The sequence below is a fragment of the Tenrec ecaudatus genome, chromosome 5, assembly GCF_050624435.1.
Source record: "Tenrec ecaudatus isolate mTenEca1 chromosome 5, mTenEca1.hap1, whole genome shotgun sequence".
Classification (NCBI taxonomy): Eukaryota; Metazoa; Chordata; class Mammalia; order Afrosoricida; family Tenrecidae; genus Tenrec; species Tenrec ecaudatus.
This window is the reverse complement of record NC_134534.1, coordinates 178,768,459-178,787,326: the sequence shown is the minus strand read 5'-3', so window position 1 is coordinate 178,787,326 and position 18,868 is coordinate 178,768,459. Positions and strand designations below refer to the sequence as shown.

At 48.4% G+C, this 18,868-nt stretch overlaps 1 protein-coding gene across 14 annotated transcripts in view; it reads left to right on the top strand.

Moving 5' to 3' along the window:
• SVIL (supervillin) overlaps positions 1–18,868 on the top strand; it is a 270,082-nt gene that overhangs the window by 85,107 nt on the left and 166,107 nt on the right. The gene's annotated exons all lie outside the window — the stretch shown is intronic.

Sequence of the window (18,868 nt, the reverse complement as noted above, 5' to 3'; positions counted from 1 at the left end):
GACAGTGCTGACCAGGGGCCTGTGCACCCTTTTCTTGGGTGGCATCTTGGGACCAGTCTGCCATTTTCTCATTACATTTTTATTGAAGGTCTGTGTGGGAGCCAGCGGTGCATGGTGTGAGATGCTAAGACTACAGCAAGAAGGGAGGTGGGAAGTTCTTGTGTATATACCAAATATACTCGAGTATAAGCATCTAATTTTACTACAAAAATGGGAGGGGGGAGCTTTTTCAGCTTAAAAATTGTTCTGGAAAAAAAAACGCGACTTTTATTTGAGTATATGTGGTAAGTTACTAAGTCAGTAGACAAGGCAGCAATTGAGAAGCAGAAGAAGAGAGGCTAGAGAAAATGTTTTCTAGAGCCATGTGCTATGGGCTTAAATCTCAGCTTTGCCAATTTATAAATCGGATGACCTGGGGAAAGACAATGTGTGTGTGTGTGTGTGTGTGTGTGTGTGTGTGTGTGTGTGTGTGTTTCATCTGTAAAATGGTAATGATAGTATTCATGTCATACGATTCCTGTGTAAGTTAATACGATGAACACATGTTGGCATAGGCTAAGCCTTGAATGAGTATGATCGAATGTGCCATTTCATCATCTTGGCGGTGTGCGTTGAAGATCCTATGACTGTGTGGCTGAAGAGCAGATGATGGTGGATGGAAGCTTTTGGACAGCACGGTCCAGGGCGGCTCTGAAAGAGACCCTAAGGATGAGAAGCAGGAACTTAGGCAAAGAGTATGGAGAGAGCATCCAGACAGAGCAAGTATAGAAGGACAGGTCTTGCACAGAATAAGCCTTTGGCACAATTGAACACTGCTTCATGAATAAAAGTTGCCAGGGGAAGCCAGCCCCTAACACATCATTATGGGTCTGGTGGCGCAATTGTACAGCCATAGTAAATAAAAATGATAGTAAAGTCAGAGAGCATGAGAGATAGAAGAGAAATGTAGAAATAAATGGAGTCAGACACATTTCTCAGTAGCATGCTCACTCACCTCAGCCCTGCTTGGTGGTCCACGTGGAGGGAGAGAATCTTTAATGCTCACCAAGGCTTTTATATTCTGTGAACATGCAAGCCCCCTAATTACCGGTGAAGACATACATCACAGGAAGGGGTTGTGCTATAGGTAATACAGTAATGGGAGGGGGTGATTTAGGGGTATCTACGCAATAGGAAGAGGAGAGTTTGGGGGTACACATGTGGCAAGATGGGCAGATCCTAGATGCAGGATGGCAGGCTAACTTTGGATGTCACAGAGCCAGTTTGGCCTGTTCCTGGTTCAACTGATAGAGACCATTATTGGTAGGGTGTGAACTCCACCTTCATGAACCAAGCTAATGGTCACAGGCCTCGGGGACAAATAATCCATTGTCTCCAGCAGCAGGGAGCAGACCCACCCCTGTGGTGTGGGGAGACAGCAGTCTGGCAGCGACTGCCTTCAGGGAAGATGTCTGTAAGCATCTGACCTCCCCCCACAAAAGTACTCAACAAACTAGGAAGAAAAGGGGCCTTCTTTAACCTGATGAAGGTGTTAACAACCCATAGCTGACCAAAACCCAACAGCTAACAGTATACTTCATGGTGAAAGATGGAATGCTAAAATCAGAACCCCAGGAATATCTGCTGTTCCCGTCTCATATTAATCTTTACTCAGGGTTCTACAAGGGCAACTGGGCAATAACAAATAAATAAAAGACATACAGATTAGAAAGGAAGAAGAAATATCTTTATTTTTGTATGATATAAAATCCTAGGGAACCCACCAAAAATGTGTTAGGATCAGTAAGCAAGTCCCACAAGGTTGCAGAATACAAGATCAATATACAAAAATTAAATTTATATCTAAACACTTGCAACAAGCTGAAAATGAAATGGAGAGATGTAAAATGAACTCTGAACACTAAAAACATTGTTGGAAGACATTAAAGAAGACCTAAAAAAATGGGAAGATATCCCATGTTCATGGACTGGAGATTTAGGATTGGTAAAATGGCATTCGGTAGATGGATCTACCGATTTTAAGGAATATCTGTCAGAATCATAGTTGGCTTCTTGCAGAAATTGACAGTCTAATTCTCAAATTTATATGGGAATTCATGGGACTCAGAGTAGCTGAATCAATCTAGAAAAAGAATAACATTAGAACACTTACACGTCTCAATTTAAAGCTAAGCTCAGCGAATTGCTGTCATCTCTGTCGTGACTCCGAGCAGCCCCAAGTATTTCAGAGTAGAATCGTTATTTTAGAGACTTTTCAGGTGTGAGCGCTTTGGGACGTAGATTGCATGATGTTTCCTCTGAAGCGCCTCTGGTGGATATCTATCATCAGCCTTTCCGTTAATAGCTGAGCATTAACCTTATGCACCAGCCAGGGATTCCTGAGCTTATTAATGAGCTTCTGTATTCAAGCAATATGTTACCAGTAGAAAGATAAAATCCCAAACCAAATAACTGACCTCGAGTCGGTTCCAGCTTAACAGCCCTATAGGACAGATTAGAACTGTTCTATAGGGTTTCTAAGACTGTAAATCTTGGAAGCTGACGGTCTCATCTTCCTCTTATGGAGAGACTGGTGAGCTTGCAATGCCAGCTTTGTGGTTAGAAGTCGGATGCTTAACATGCGACGCCATCAGGGCTCATTAGCATCAGGCTAGGCATAAGAAAATGCAAATCAAAACCACAACGCAATACCACTGTATACCCACTAAGATCACAATGATTTAAAAATAAAGACAAATAATGACAAGAGCTCACAAGGACGTGGAGAAACTGGAGCATTCACACGTCATTGCTGAGAGTGCAAACGGATGCAGTCTCTCTGAAAACCAGTCTGACAGGTCCTCGCATCAGTTCACTCTTGGTATACACGCCAAGGACAGGACCATCTACGTCCATACAGAAACGAACTCAGATGTGCGTAGCTCCAAGGTGGCACCAACCTAAATGCTGAGCAGAGGACGAGGACAGCCCCCGTGGCTCAATACCTACAGGCTGAGCTGCTCCCCGTAAGTCAGCACTGCCAAACCACCAGCCGCCCCACGGCAGAAAGCTGTGGCTTTCTGCTTTTATAAAGAGTTGCAGCCTGAGAAACTCGCGGGGCCAGTTCTACTCTGTCCTGTAGAGTCACTATTGGTCGGCATCGACTCAACAGGGAGTTTGATTTTTTTATATGCATATAATAAAATACTACTCAGTCCATAAACGAATGACTCAGATAGGTGCGCTACACCATGAGAAAAGTGAAAGAAGCCAGACTTGAAAGACCACACAGTGGATAACTCTACTTACAGGAAATATCCATAATACGGACTACAGAGAGGTAGGAAGGAGACAAGTGACTGCCCAGGCTTGGGGTGGTGAGGGGAGAATGGGAAATAAATCCTAATGGGTATCGGGGGAAGGAAACGATTAGATGTGGTGAAAGGCTCCTAAAAATGGATGTGGAGATGGTTTCAAACTGAGTATATTTTAAAACCATTGAATTTGAACCTTTAAGTGGGGTGGATTGTGTGTTATGCACACATACACATGTTAGTCTGTCTTAGGAGTCTATCTGTCATCACTGAGTGATGCGTGGGACATGGGGAGGGAGGATAAAGAAGTATTAAGAATGCCTACATTTGGGATTGGAGCAGTTTTTGAGAATGAATTCTAGGGGAAGGAATCTATAGGCGTTTTTGTTTGTTTTGTTTTTCCACTAACGAGGGCATGCCGTAAGAATCAGGGGTCTTGTGGGCACATTCAGTTGGAGGTGCCTGTTAAATATTCAAACTGAAATATTAAGTAGACAATTGACTATGAGCCTGCAATTCAGGAAAGCAATCCAGACCAGAGATAGCGTAGTTCTATAAATCCATTGAAAAGTCTAAAAAGAGAGACAGTGGGGTGTACAGGTAATTAAATACTCTTGAAAAAAAAACCCAAAACAGAGAATTCGGAATTCCCTATTTGAAAGCTTACTACCAAAGCCACGCCCGGTTGCCATTGGATGGATTCTGTCCCCTGGCAACCCCACGTATTACATTGTAGCACTGATCCTTCTACAGGGCTACCTTGTCTATCATCCTTACAGATGGAGCGGGGGCTGGGTGGGATGGAAAAACCAATGTTAGCCACCGCTGGTCACAAACAGCTGGTGCCACCCAGGACAAGGCATCCTGCAAATGTCTGCCAGTGACGTTTGTAGCTTTCCGAGTGTAAGTTTCACACAGTTTCATTTGCTTGCATAGATTCTACAGTCGACTTTTTGTACTGATCTTGTATCCTAAGATTAGAAGTATCCTGCTATACTGTATCCTACGATTAGAAGAAATGGGGTAGGGGTGGGGGTGCAACCACCAAGTGAAAATAAGAAGCAGCAGCCAGCCAGGGAGGGAGGTGGGAAAGCAGGAATAATGGGGAGTCACTGAATTCAAGTGGTTTGGGGAGGGGCGGGTGTCAGGATCTGCCTGGAGGTCAGTGAGAGGCAGACAGTGGTCAGTGGAATGCAGGAGGAGTGCTGTTCTGGTGTCCACTCCTGCTGTCCAGCCGAGAGACTCCAGATCAGAGTGTGTGCACGACAGAATGTGAAATGATACTGTGGAGAGAGTTCGGCAATTATTTCTAGACGTTTTGCTGCAAACACACTGTGCTGAAAACTGCCCTAGGATCCTTTCCTACTCCGGTGAAAACCTGCTGTGTCCTGCTTCGGTTTGAGAGTCAGCTCTTCCCTTGGAGTTGGCTCCTCCGGGGAGGAAACCTACCAGCCCCGCTGGACATGATTGGCAGGAGGGTAGCTTTCAGGGGCCTTTGAGGAAACCTTGCCCCCCACCCTCCCTTTGCTTTGCCTTCTGCTGGATTTGATGGCGGGTTGTTACGTGCATGAGGAGAAAGAAAGCCCAGAGAAGGCTCTCACTAGGGATTATGGTTGTGACTTGTAGCTACAACTGTTTGAAGCATCTTCATCTGGAAACAGAATAATGGGAAAAGGCATTCCACACTTTCAGACGCAATGGAGGTCTTTAATAAAGTAAACTCCGGATCGTGAAAGACATTGGCAGGACATCCCTGCCCACAGGATGGTAGAGGTTTGGCAGGAAGGACGTGTCGGACCAACAGAGGGACTATTCAAACAGATTCTCCATCCTCACAAATGCTCCCGTTGGAGGGCTGACCCACATTTTTACTTTAACCATGGAGCTAGCAACCCACTTACTTTGATACATTCTTTCCTCGTGTGTCTTTTCCCCCCTTCTTTTTTACTATTTTAGGTTATGTGAAAACAAAGCCCTTTTGATGTTTTGTGCAAAGGTCCTGTTTTGAGCACATGACTGGTCTGCACTTTTTGTGTGTGATAAGTTTAGGGTTTTGTTGCCCCTCACAGCGTGTGCGTGCGCACTGTGGTGAGCCCCTTTTATAAGTTACATGTCTGAGGGCTTCTCGCTAGAATTGCTGCCTTTTCTCGCATCGCATCTAAACGAGCTGTCATACATGTGTTTGTTTTGTTTGGGTTTGAAGGATCTGAGGTTTTCCGACTTGACAGGGAGTGAGAGACACCCTGTGTTTGCAAGCCCGGTTGAAGGCTCCTTGTAAGGTTTTTCTTGTGTGTCTGGGATCTTTTGTCGTGTGATTTCTTTTTAAGTGGTGGTTGGGTTGGGTTGTACATTTGGGGGATTTTGAGGGAAGGATGTTTTCAGTTCCACACTCATGAAAACATTCTTCTCCCGAAAGAAGACTCGGAATGCGTTTTAGAACACAGACCCACAAGATTCTCCTATGTGTCATTACGATCAGAAAGTGATATCCCCCACATAGTGGGAGACAGAGGACGCTGTCCATTCCCAGAGGAGTTGAAGTCTCAGAGTCCATGGGGACCTGTCCAGTCTGCCCTGCAAGGCCGCTGTGAGTCAGAACTGACTCCATGGCTGTGACCGTGGTCCTGCTTGTTTAGAAACCTGACTCTAACCCAGGAGGAAATCCCCGGCTTAGAAAACAAACAATCCTGATTTGGGAATCCTCACTTGTAGGCCCTTCCTATGTATTCTGAAATGTCTTCAGGTCAAACCCATCAAAGGTTCCCAGAGAGACAGAAGAAGCATTCTACTCCCCCAAAGATCGACAGCCCCAGAAGGCCAAGGCCACAGTTCTCCTCTGCGCTGTGAGAATGAACTTGAAGGCAGTGGGATTGGTCAGTGCCTAACTTCGAATCACAGAAATACTGTGGTTACCTGGGAGGAAGCCTTTGAACTCCGGTCTGTGGTTATCTTAGCTAGGAGATGGTGCCAAAGGGCACTGGAAAGGAAAGACACTTGGTTCCTTGGTTTAAAAGAGCAAGAGAAAGCGGCTGCAAAGACCGTAACAGCGTGGACAGCTCTGCTCGCCTTGGCCTCGTGAGAGGGAAGCCGGTTCTAGGAGCCTCACCATGATCCGCAGGCAGCCAGGTCAGATGACTGTCTCCCCGTTGTTTTCAAAGAATCGCGCGTGATTAGGCAGGTGTTGCGATCCGCGTTTCAGCTCGTGTTACGGAGGAGGAGTGCAGATTGATCTCCCTCCCCCCCACCAGGGTGGATCTGTGCGAATCACGTTCTCCAAAAAGAGAAAAGGGGGGTGGGTGGGTGGGTTGTTGGTTGTCTTGGGATGCTGCCTGGCCTCCACTTTGGGTGGTGGGTGCTGTCACACAGACCTCAGGGTCCTTCTGTGAGCTTTGCTTTGTCAGTAGGCAGACAGGCCTTTATAAACCAGATGGTGTGTCTTTGGGGGGGACTCCAGGGGCAGACCTAACATTGATGTGTGTGAGCCCTTGTAGACAGCGTCTTTGGACAACTTCCTCTGAGGTATGAGAATGTGGTGACACGAGGAAAGGACAGGCAAGGGACTTTCTGGATTTTCTAAATGACCTCTCTTTGGATCTATGTAGGAAAAAAATGGTTGGCATTTCTTAGGTTCGATGGGGGGTGGGGGTGGGGCTGAGGGGAAGCTGCATACTCCTCTTGTTTTTAACAGTGATATCTGATGTTGACATTGGATGACGTTTAAAGCCTGTCACCTGCAAGTGTGTCACACGTTTACCTCTGTAAGCAAACACTTAGGGACGGTTTGCTCACTGCCATCGATTCAATACTAACTCCTAGCGACTCTACATGGGTAGATGTGTGGGTTTCTGAGACTGTGACTCTTTACAGGAGTAGAAAGCCCCATCCTTCTTCTAGGAAGCGGCTGGTGGTTTCAAACGGCTGACCTTCATAACCACTACACCACCAGGGTTCCTCTTGCTACATTGGACTGGCCAAGATCAGAGGGTCCCTTCTCACTCCCCTGGGAGATACATCACAAACACACACACACACACACACACAAACACACACACACACAAAACAAGCCAAGGGGGGTGTCTCTTCTACTGTGATCCCTCATTCCATCCCATTTCAGGGTAGAGGGGGTTATAAAATAGTATTTGTCGTAGAATGGGAAACAGAAACCACCCTGCTGGCTATGAGGACCCCTTTGTACTTCTCAGGTCCTCACCTGTTACACACACACACACACACACACACACACACACACACACACACAACACACACACACACACACACCTATATTTGCATGGGAAAAAACCCCAAAACAAAACAGACAGCCAAAGACCCAAGGGGCAAACAAAAGGTACAAATCCAGTCCCGCAAGAGGTTAGATATAAATTGGAACGAGTCTTAATTTTTTATTTCACTTTCATTTGGCTATGTGTACTAATTCTCTGTGCTGTGAAACATTCTTTGGCCCTGGGAGAGAGTTGTATAACCATAAAACTTGAGAATCCTGGCCCTAGAAGAAATGTTCCCTTAAAAACCCCAAGGACAGAAAATTGAGTGCAGCTGTGCCTGGAAGACACCGGGGAGGACAAAGGGCTGAGTGCTGGTGGAGGGCAGCGGGGCACCCGGCCAACTCCCCCAGTGCATTCGGGCTGTGGGTTCTTGGAGAGGGGCGGTAGGGAGCGCGAATGTCCCTTTGAAGGTTTCAGGGACAGGCCAACATCTTCCTTCAGAAACCATACGTTTCTGTGATTGTGGCTAGAACAGTCTCTGTCGTATTGCCAGCCATCACTGGGCTTGTCCTCTGCATATTATTTTTTTTGGCCCCCTTCAGAGAAGTGAGGTTTCTGGGTCATTTTCGGAGATGCCATGATTCTGCAAACTTGACAGCTCACACTTCATGAACTGAGCTGCCAAGCTTAAGCAGTTTACACCCAAATCAGAGCACGGAGCAGACAGGACACCGAGTGAGGAGACACAGCAGCTGAGATGCTGACGCCTGAAACCCCACTACCCCGCTCCCTCAGTCACAGAGTTGGCCTGCTTTCAAAAAGATAAATCCGTTGGCGTGTGTACCGGAGAGCACGGCATTGCCGGGACTGGCTTGTCCTCCCCCGAGATGGAAATCAAGATGCAGTGTCTCCGATGCTGGGCAGCTCGGGGGGCCCCCCTGTTTGCGTTGTAACCCGCAGGGAGCCCTCACAGCTGACCCTGACCTTGGTGGGGCCCCAGCCTTCACCACTTCACTCTTAGACCCGGTAATGATGACTCACACTGCTTCCTCTCCCACATTAGATTACTGTCATTTTCATATCCTGGACTGCCCACGAGGGACGGGAATTCACCGTTGGTATGTAAAGCAGTGTCTTGTTGCTGGGGAGAACGCACTGAGCTTGCCCACTTGGCTCTTATCAGAAAGGGGACTGGTGAGCAGTCTCAGAGTGCTACAGATGGGGAAGGGGCTTGACTGCTAATTAATGAAGTTGGGGTTCAAGTCCACTCCGAGGCACCTGGGAAGAAAGGCCTGGGCAGTCACTGCGAGCCTGATGGAGCACACGGTTCTACCCTGACACACGGGTTAGATGTGACTCCATGGCAGCCGGTTTGATTCGACTGTGAGCCTGACTCTGAAAAGTAGTTCTGTGCTCGGGTAAATACCCTACCATAGAGGCGACCCTGCAGGCCGGGCCTCTGTGTGCACACGGACCCTGGGCACTGGCTTTGCCTAGGGCAGCAGTTCTCCCCTTTGGGAGTCAAATGACCCTTTCACAAGGGTCGCCCAATTCATAACAGTTGAAGAACGACAGTGATGAAGTAGCAATGAAAATAATTTTATGGTTGGGGGTGGCCACCACATGAGAAACTGTATGAAAGGGTCCCAGCATGAGAAAGGTTAAAAGCCACTTGTTTGGATGGAAAGAGTTTATGGAAAGGGGTACTTCAGTGTAGAGCTTCAAAGGGCCTCCAGCTAAGCCACAGGCTTAGAAGACGGAGCAGTTAGGTTTGCTGTTGGTTTTCTTAATCCTACTAATGGAAGGCCTTCCACCATTGGCTGGCTCTCTGGCAGGTTCTCTGCTATTAGCTGGCTTTCTGTAGCATACCCTCCTGGGCCCCAGAGCATCCATCAACCCACTGTGGGAGTCGTATGTACATCCTCCTTCCCCACCTTTATTCTCCAGTCTCTTCCACTGATAAGGAAATGGCTCTCATCTGCCCTTCAGCTTCCTTGATGCTGCGGAGGCATGGAGGATGTGCGCTTCCACCTCCCTTTTGTATTAGCATCCCTTCTGCTGTCGCCCCCATTTCCCACATTGTGGCTACCCCACAGTAGCCTTGGGGAACAATTGCACTTTGGGCACTTGCCCTACAAGATGTGTGCCATGGGGTGACTTGTGCCATCAGCATGTGTGTTGAAGTCTCCCTGTCTCTACTGATGAGCGTGAGCAGGTTTGGAAAAGGGGGTTTTGTCACAGTTCACTGAGGTCAGACCGGAGGAAGGTCAGCCCCATCCTAGTCCTGCCTCAAAGTGTTTTCTAAAGATGGAGCCTGTTTACTGGCATGCCTCAGAGACAGTGGGAGGGAGTTTGGCTCCAGACTGTCCCAATAAAATAAGTGTGTTAGTTCAGGTTGACTAGAGAAACAAATTCATGGACACTCATAGGTGTGTAAGAAAGAGCTTTATATACAAGAGCAATTGTACATTAAGAAAACATCCCAACCCATTACAGATCACGTCCATAAGTCCAATATTAGCCCATATGTCCAATACCAGTCTATAAAGTCTCTTCATACTCACAAAACACATGTGATTACACTGAATGCAGGAAGATCACAGGCCAGTGGGTGGAAAGTCTTGTGGAACCAGTGGCAGTGGAAGCATCTCAGTGCTGACGTGGGTCTTCATGTGGCTCCTCTAGCTCCAGGGCTCTGGCTCCACCAGCGTGGCTCCGTGTGATTTGTCAACAGGAATGTCTCGCAGGGAATCAGTGTATCTGGCCTCCAGTGAGTTATTTATCTCCTTAGCACCTCCAAATGAGGTCATCAAGCCACGAGCTGATTTGCAGGCTAGACCTCACCCCTTTCTCAAGTTGACATCAGATTATGTACGTTAACTGCCACAACAAGCATCACATGAAAGCACATCACACGAATCGTTGGGCCTCCGGTGCATAAATAAGTTGTTTGTACCGTGCTGCTGTCTACTCGGTGTGCAATGGTGTGATGGGAAAATTCAAAACGCTGGCTAGAATTACCAAAACATGACACAGAGTGAGCAGGTGCGTTTGGAGAGACACTCTGGCAGACTTACCGGATGCAAGATGGCTATAGACATGCCCCCTAGAAAACACAGTATCAGTGACTTGCAGTAAGGTGAGGTGCAGTGAAAACAAGGCATGCCTGTGTATGGGATGGAGTCACACACAAACAGATGCCACATCAGGGCAGAGATGAGCAAGTAGCCGAGAGGCGCCAAGGACTGCTACTGCCACCACTTGGCTTTCCACTAGGTGAGAGGCATGGCAGAGGATTCAGAGGACGAGACCTGGCTAATGCCCGATTTGAGCTTCCAGCCCCAAGAGCTATGAGGGGGTGGGAGGCATCTCTGGTCTTCTAGGCCACCCACACCGCAGCTCTAGAAAACTAGGATATGACATGTTATTCACTCCGTTCATTTAATGGACCCTTACTGAGCACATACTGTGTGCTGGCTACCATGATACCATTGGTTGACAAATTAGAGGAAGATATCTGTCCTCACAGAACTCATGTTCTAGGGAATTGTGTAAGCAGAGCAAGGCCACCTCAAGGAGGGAGGAGTCACTGGAGGAAATCCTAGGTAAGTGTTGTTATTGTTAGCTGACACTGGGTTGATTTCCGCCCCCAACTCATGACTTTGCACTGCGGGGCGAAACAATGCATGGTCCTGTGCCATCCATCCTCCTGATAGGGTTCGGATCAGACTGTTTTGACCCATAGGGTTTTCAGTGGTTGGTATTCTAACACAGATCATCAGGCCTTTCTTCCTAGTCTCTCTTGATCTGGAAGGTCGTGACTGTGTACACGACGTGCGCAGGTTGAAAATCCAATCCAAGTCTCGTGTGTGGAAGGTGAGAATTCTACCATGAAACTCTCACTGTCCTGTATAAGTTTGAACCAAACCAGACCAAACCCACGCTCGCAGGTAGACTCCAACTCATAGTAACCCTCTAGTAAGGAGTAGAGCTGCTGCTTAGCGTTTCCAAGACTCTAAGTCTCTATGGGAACAGGCAGTCTCATTTTCCTCCCTTGGAGCAGCTGGTGGGTTTGAAGTGCCAACTTGATGTTTACCAGTCCAGGACCTAACCCAGAGCCCACCCAACTGAACCCAAGCCCTCTGCCATAGAGTTGATTCCAACTCAGAATACCTATAAGGGGTTTCTGAGACCCTATAAAGATCTTCATGGGAGTGGTTAGTCTCATTTTTCTCCATTGGAGCAGCTCATGGGTTTGAACCATTGATCTTACAGTTAGTTGATAAGTAGTTCAACACTTTCCCAACAGCACCACTTTCCTCTAAACGTAGTTGCTTGACAAGCTACTTGCTTATGTGTTTCCTCTCTTCCTTTGGACGCAGTGGGCATGCCCTGGCCCACTTGCAAGATTACCGGGCATTTTCAGTGGGTCCCCTGGCGGGCATCTGTCACACCTGCCAGTGAGTAACGCACTTTGGTGTTAGCAGTTTGACCACTCGAAAGGCTTTGAAGAGACTGGTCCACAGAGGGCTTCAAAACATTCATGGGAGAATGGAATGTAAAGAGTGGGGTTTCCCCCCGAACTTTCTGTAGCCCCATGTGGACTCGGGATCTGCTGAGGGCTGTTCTGGCATCACGGGTTTTTTTTTTATCGTTGTTTATGGCCCGTTTAGTCATTCTTCCTCAGAAGCCTTGTGTTGACATAGTTTCTCTCTCCTTGGACTGCCTGCTTTTTTGTTTAAAAACTTTTTTTTTTCTTTCTCTTAGTTTCCTTCCTATCTTCCTGTCCGGCTCCTTTCCCCCCAAGGAAATATGGGAATGGTCTGTTGTCTCTGAATTGCAGACTCCCAGGTATGGAGAACTGGATGGGATGAGAGTTGTTTTTGACCGATAACTTTTCAGTCCCTGAACTGAAACCAAATTTCCACCTGGTGACAGTGAAATAAGAAACACAAGGAAGTGAAGCGAATGCTTCGCTTGGTGAAGTGCTTACTGCCCACCGGTGTGTTCTTGTAGGGCCAGTGGTTCGGGTCTGCTCTAACTCTCGGTGATCCCCGAGTGTCTCCAGTCGAACTGTGCTCACCAGGTGATCAGGAGCTGACAGTTCAGGTGGAGCGTACCGGGACTTTCTCCCAAGGCTCGTTGAGTGGAACCGCTCCTCCACCCTTTGGATTAGCAGGCGAAGCGGGAAGCATTTTGCATGGCCTGGCGAAGAGAGTCCATGACTGTAAGGGCCTATTTTTCAATGACCTTCTTTTCTTTCTTGAACTCTGGTCCATTTTTTCATGTCTTTCATTTCCCTTCCCCCCCGAAATGGGTCTTCCTTCTGAGCCAGCCCACCAGCGTTTCCCCAGAGTTGACTGATTTTCCCTCCCCTTCTCCCAGCCTCCAGTGTCTAGACTGTATCCTCCTCCTCAATTCTGTAGCTCCTGGCCCCGATTCCTGAGCCTCTGTCAGCCCTGTAGGGCAGGAAGGACCCATGGGTGCTGTCGGGAGAGGCGGCCCGTTCCCCAGCAGGAGCAGGAGACACGTCTTCAGATCCACAGCAGAGTAGTTCTGTTTTAGAGAATTACCGGTGTTGTGGTTCCCCTCTAGCACGGGTTTATCCGATCTTTGTGGGCTAGCTGAAGCATCACTGAGAAATGAACAATGGAGCTCCGATTGAGCTGCAGAAGGCTTGCTCTTGGCTCCCAGCAGACGGGCGTGGGCTTCCTGCTCTGTAGAGACGGCGGATAGAGTTTCAGGGCGCGCGGGCCAGGCCTCCTGTGCTCTCAGAGCATCTCTGAGGTGTGGACTGCAGATGTGGGCCTGTTCCTCGCCAGCCTTCTGGCCGTGGACACTGAGTGTTTTCGTTCAGGAATGAGACTCGCCCATCCCGTCTTGGCATGTGGGGTCTGCAAACACAACCACTAAAGGCCTTGGTCTTTGTGATGCCAATAATACCATGACAGGGAAGGGCCTTCTCCACTCCTTCCCCGGGCCCTGGACTCCTCCTCCCGCCAGCTGTCTCACTTGAAGGCAGTGCACGCCCCGGCCAGAGACGCAGCCTCGGGGACTTTGCTGGGATGAATGGCCGCTGTAGAGAAGACAGAAATCTTGTATTTGGGGGCAGATCGTGGCCTGTCTGGAGCACTTTGTCACACACTGTGTCTCTGCCATTATGCTCCGGGCCCCGAGCCTGGTGTCCGGGAATGCAGTGTTGGTTCAGCCTTGGAAGAGCCGTGACCCCGGTGTCAGGACTCATAAAACAGCCCAGGCTCACCGCTGGCTGACTCACTTACCTTCAGGAGGTCCCTGCTACACACCATTGCTCGGAAGTGGCAGCCGGCAAGCGCGGCCTTGGCTGGCTCATCAGCTGTTCCAACCGGTGACCTACAGGTGACCTAGGAGCTCGAGAAATGTCCCTCTAATGTCCAAGATGCTCACAATCAGCTTTGAGACAGACTCGCGGGGAGAAAGAAGGGGACCGAGGTATAGGCACTCCAGACACACAGTCTCTGATCAATTTTGAGTCCATAGGAGTGAGGGGGTGGTTGTTAGGTTTTGTTTTGTTTTGAAAGTGTGTGTGTGCCTATTTTTTGATATTTTAGTTTTTTATCATTTTATTGGGAACTCTTACAAGATATCAGAGCATCCCATAGTGTGTGTGTTTAACGCTTTCAAAAATTGACTTACAGTATTGCCATCATCCCGGGCTCACAGTGGGGCATGGGCGTCGTGGTGAGGAGGCTCAAATGTGTCCCTGTCTTATCTCAGAAGTGTCAGAGCCCTTAGTCTGCAGCAGAGATTACGAAGAACAAGAAACGAGAAAAGATTCCAAGTCTGATCCCTCCCTGGCAGATATCAGAACTGAAACCAAGTTCTGGCACCAGGACCTCTCCGGCCTCTGGAAATGAGGGAGACTTAGACATGACTCCCAACACGTCTTCCAGCTCGGTATCATCTAGGCCACAGAACTTTTCCAGGGGCCAGCCCGCGAGACCTCCAGCTTGGCTGTGCCCCTTCCCCTGCACAGGCAGTCTGGCCAAGCCTCAGCCATCACTGTGGTCCAGCAAATAGGTGCTTTCGGGGAGAAAATGGGAAGTGAAACCATTGGGCAAACACTGTGGAGCTGGTAGCACAGACTATCTGCCGAGGAAACCCTTAATCCCCGTTCTCCAGGAGGATGTTAAATGGTCATGAACCAGACTGGGGGGACAAGGGGCATTGGGAAGGGGAATGCATCTTAGTGGAATTAAAATGTAGAAAGGAGATCAAGTTGCAAGCTGCTTTGCATCTAGTTTTGAGTCTTCACATCATGGATAGCATTTATTGAGTGGCTGACACTTCTGATTGTTCCGGGGCTGCGGAGATGAGACGGATGCCCAGCCCTCTCTGTGAGCCTACAGTGCAGACATCAGTAGCCCCAGGAAAGGGCTTTTAAGGAGAAGCCATGTTAACTGAGTCGTGAAGGATGACCACAGGGTCATCTAAACGGAGAAGCCACCATCTGTCTGTCGAGTTTGTCAGACCGCGGTGGTTTGCGTGTGGCTGTGGTGCTGGAATTGCTGCCGCTAAGATTTCAAGTACCAGCAGCAGCAGCCCTGGTGGACAGGTTTCCGCAGAGCTTCTAGACTCAGACAGGATAGGAAGAAATGCAAAATTCGCCACTAAAACCGTTAAAGACCACCACGGAACATTGTCCAACTCAACTTGCTTAGGATATGTCATCAAGAGGGGCAATTGCTGGAGGAGGACCTGGTGTTTGGTGAAGTAGAGGGTCAGCAAAGGTACAGGGGAGCCTCCCTGAGATGGACTCAATGCTGGCGGTCTTGTGACAGTGACGCAGACCACGCGCCTTTTGGTGTCCTGGTAGGTAAGGTAGATTAAGTTGGAATCAAAACCAGCTATTTATATGTTTATCTGTTTGTCTACTTACCTGCCTACCCATTCACCCACCATCTGTCCATCAGTCAATCCATCCCTCTCCCACCCGCCCTCTCTCCTTCCAATCTAGCTGTCTATTTAAGTGGAGAAGGAGGGGAAGACATTCAGAACAGAGAGAAGAATCTAGACACAGCACAGATGTTAATGAGTGTTCTCATGCCCCTGGGGTCCAAGCCACCTACTGGGAGAAGGTGGTGAATCATAAGGCTGATAAACTGGGGAAGTCACTAGGGACATTATAATCAAAACAGCTGTGCTCCACCTTGAGTGCCTGCTTTGGGTATACTGGGGGAGTCGTGTGTACTTTGTATCAGTATGCAAACTGTGATGCGGCAGTCAAATGACATTAAAATAACCTGCCGTCCTCATGGCTACAGACCATGCGTCCACAAAGGAACGCACTCTGGGCATTGGCCTCGATGACATTGTCCATGCATGAAGGGTCCTTTCCAAAGTGTTTTGGGGGAACTTGGCCCCTTTTTCTATTACCGAAGAGCATTTAAATGCAAGAGGCTGGGGACGATATTGGATGATCCTTGCAGTTACCAGGTGAGAAAGAAGTCAGCGGTTGTCGTGCGATCTTTCATGGGTGAGATGGAACTTGCTCACCAGCTGCCCTCTGAAGACGGTCCTTCCCGGGACCCGAGCGGGGCCACTGCCGGGCTGTGAGACAGCCTTCATTGGATAGGATGCACACCTGAACTGTCGGCAACCGCGGGTTATGTCAGAGTAGACGTGTGCTCCACGGGGTTTGCAGCCACTGAGTTTTCAGAAGTAGATCTCCAGACTTCTCTTCCAAGGTGCCTCTGGGTGAGTTCACCCCTTCTGTCAGCAGCCAAGTGTTTTCACGGTTCCATTCCCCAAACCCACTGCCCTCCAGCCAGTTCCTGCTCATCAGGAGACAGAGTGGACTGGCTCCCCCAGGGGCTCCAGGGATGAGGTGAGCCCTAGAAGCACAATCCTTAGGTAACCGGGGAAGGCACGATGGTGGGAAGGCTGCCATCTACTCGACCCTCAACTCGGTCGGTTGTGATCCATAAGGTTGATTTTTTTTTCATTTATTCTTTGGCTGATGGTTCCGAAGGAGATCACCAGGTCTTTCTTCCTCCTGCGGAAGTTGATCGGTAAGGAAAGGAAGTAGGTGGGCCAGGCTGGGAGGGGGAGGTGGGATTGCAGGGATGTGCCGACGGGGGAGAAGACAAGCTAGAGCCTATGACCGGGCGGCGGTGCTGCCTGTTGGTGCAAGGTGTTTGGTTCTTGGGCATACCTTCTCGAACCCAAGAGAAGAAAAGGCACAGAAGCAGCCTCTGCTTCCCGTGTCACCTCTTCCAGGCTCAGTCTTTGTATTTTCAACAAGGAGGACGCCGTCGAGTTCTAGAGTCCAACCACTGGTTTTGTAGGAAGGACATTTGTGACAGCATTACATGTTGGAGATGGCCTCGCCTCCTCCCTTTCTCAAAGAGTTGTTTCCTGAGCGTATGTTGGGTTTGGACACGAATACTTGCAGGCAGTGGACTGAACTTCCGGACAATTATTTGGCAGTGCCCTGTTCTGTGACTGGGTAGGTCCTGGTTCTTAATGACACTGGGTCTCAAAAGTGCCCCAATGAAGTATCCTTTAAAAAGTAAACAAAAGCAAACAAAACCACGGCAAGCCCGTTGTGGTCCCGGTGACTCCGCTCGGGGACCTCGAGGGTGGCAGAGGAGTGTCGCCTTGGGTTCCAGTGGGCCATGTCTCAGAAGGTCATTGTCAGGCCTGTCTGCTGAGGTGCTGCTACGTGGATCCTCCCGCCAACTCGGGAGCACTTGAGCACTATGATCCTTTGCACCAGCAGTGACTCCTTCGGTGAGCAAAGTAAACCGAGTTCATCGAAAAGCTGTCCCTTCTTATTTTCCACCGAATAGCTCACTTTTCCTCCATGACTTCCATTCTTGTCAGGAAAGCGGGACATTCCCCATTTGAAATTCTTGTGGTTGCACAGGTAACAGGCAAATGTGTACATGGTTCTTTCAAGCCCAAGTCGAGTTGAAGAGTCCACTTTCAGATAGGTCATGCTTGGAAGTTTCATTGGAAGTGGCTTTCTGTTTAAGGAAAGAAAAATCAATGAAGCTTTTCATTTTGAGATCCTTGTAGGTCCAGGTGCAGAATAGCCCAGAGGTGCAGTGTACATTGGCCAGTTTTCTCTAACTCTCACCTTGTACAAGACTCTCGTACACGATCATGTCTGGGGGGTTGACATCGACTCAGCCAGTGTAGCAGTTGGATTGTCTCACTGCATGGACGCCTACTTTGCAGCCACCTCCGTTTCGACAATCCCTAGCCTCTCCTCCCCTTCTATAATTTTGCCATCTTAAAAAGGAAATGGAATTACACCGCAGGTATGATCTTTGTGGATGGCTGTCTTCACTCATAGGTAAAACTGCCTCCTCTGGGTTTCCAAGACTGTAACTCTCAATGGGAGTTAGCAAGCCACCTCTTTCTCCTGTGGAGGGGCTGGTTGGTTTCCAACTGCTGACCTCTCGGGTAGCAGCCCTATGCATGATCCTTTCCATAGCCCATACCCTGGTGTATTCGCCCATCCGTCCACTGGAGGATATTTAGTTGTTTCTAGTCGAGCTTATTTTCAATCAAACTACTCTGAACCTCCTGGACGGGCTCTGTGTGAAAATAAGTTCTCGTTGCCCCAGAATAAATGAGCCAGAGTGAAGTTTCTGGCAGTTGCAAGTTTTGGTTTATAAAATCTTGCCCAGCCGTTTTCCAGGGTGACTGCAGTATTTCACATTCTCACCAGCAATGGAAGCGATCCCAGTTCCTCCACATGTTTGCCACCAAGTGATGTTGTCACTGCTCTTTATTGGTAACCATTCTGGTGGGTGTGAAGGGTCGTGTCATTGTGGTTTTCACCCGTCATTTCCTAATGGCTAATGATTGTAAATATCTCTTGGTGTACTTAGTTGCCATCTGTCGGTCCTCACGGGAGAAATGGCTCTTCATGTTGTTTGCCCGTTTTGCAGTTTGTTTGTTTCACTGTTGCATTTGGGGGAGTTTGTTCTGTAAACTTTATATTTGCCCTTTAGTAAGAAACATGATTGACACGCATTTTCTCCCATTTTGTAGCATATCCTTTCATTTCAGAAATGATCTTGCAAAGAACAAGTTTGATACTTTAATGGGTTCTCACTGGTCAGTGTTTCCCCCCCCCCCTTTGGTGGTTTGCAGGTGTTTGTGGTGTCAAGTTTAAGAGCTCTTTGCCTAGCCTAGATCACAAAGATTTTCCCCTATAGTAAAAAAAAAAAAATTATAGTTGTATATGTGACATTTAACTTCATGACCCATTATAGTTAATTTTGTGTACAAGATTCAAGGTTTAGGCTGCGGTCATTTTTGTTTGTTTCTGCATATTCAAAACCAAAGCAGATGCACCAG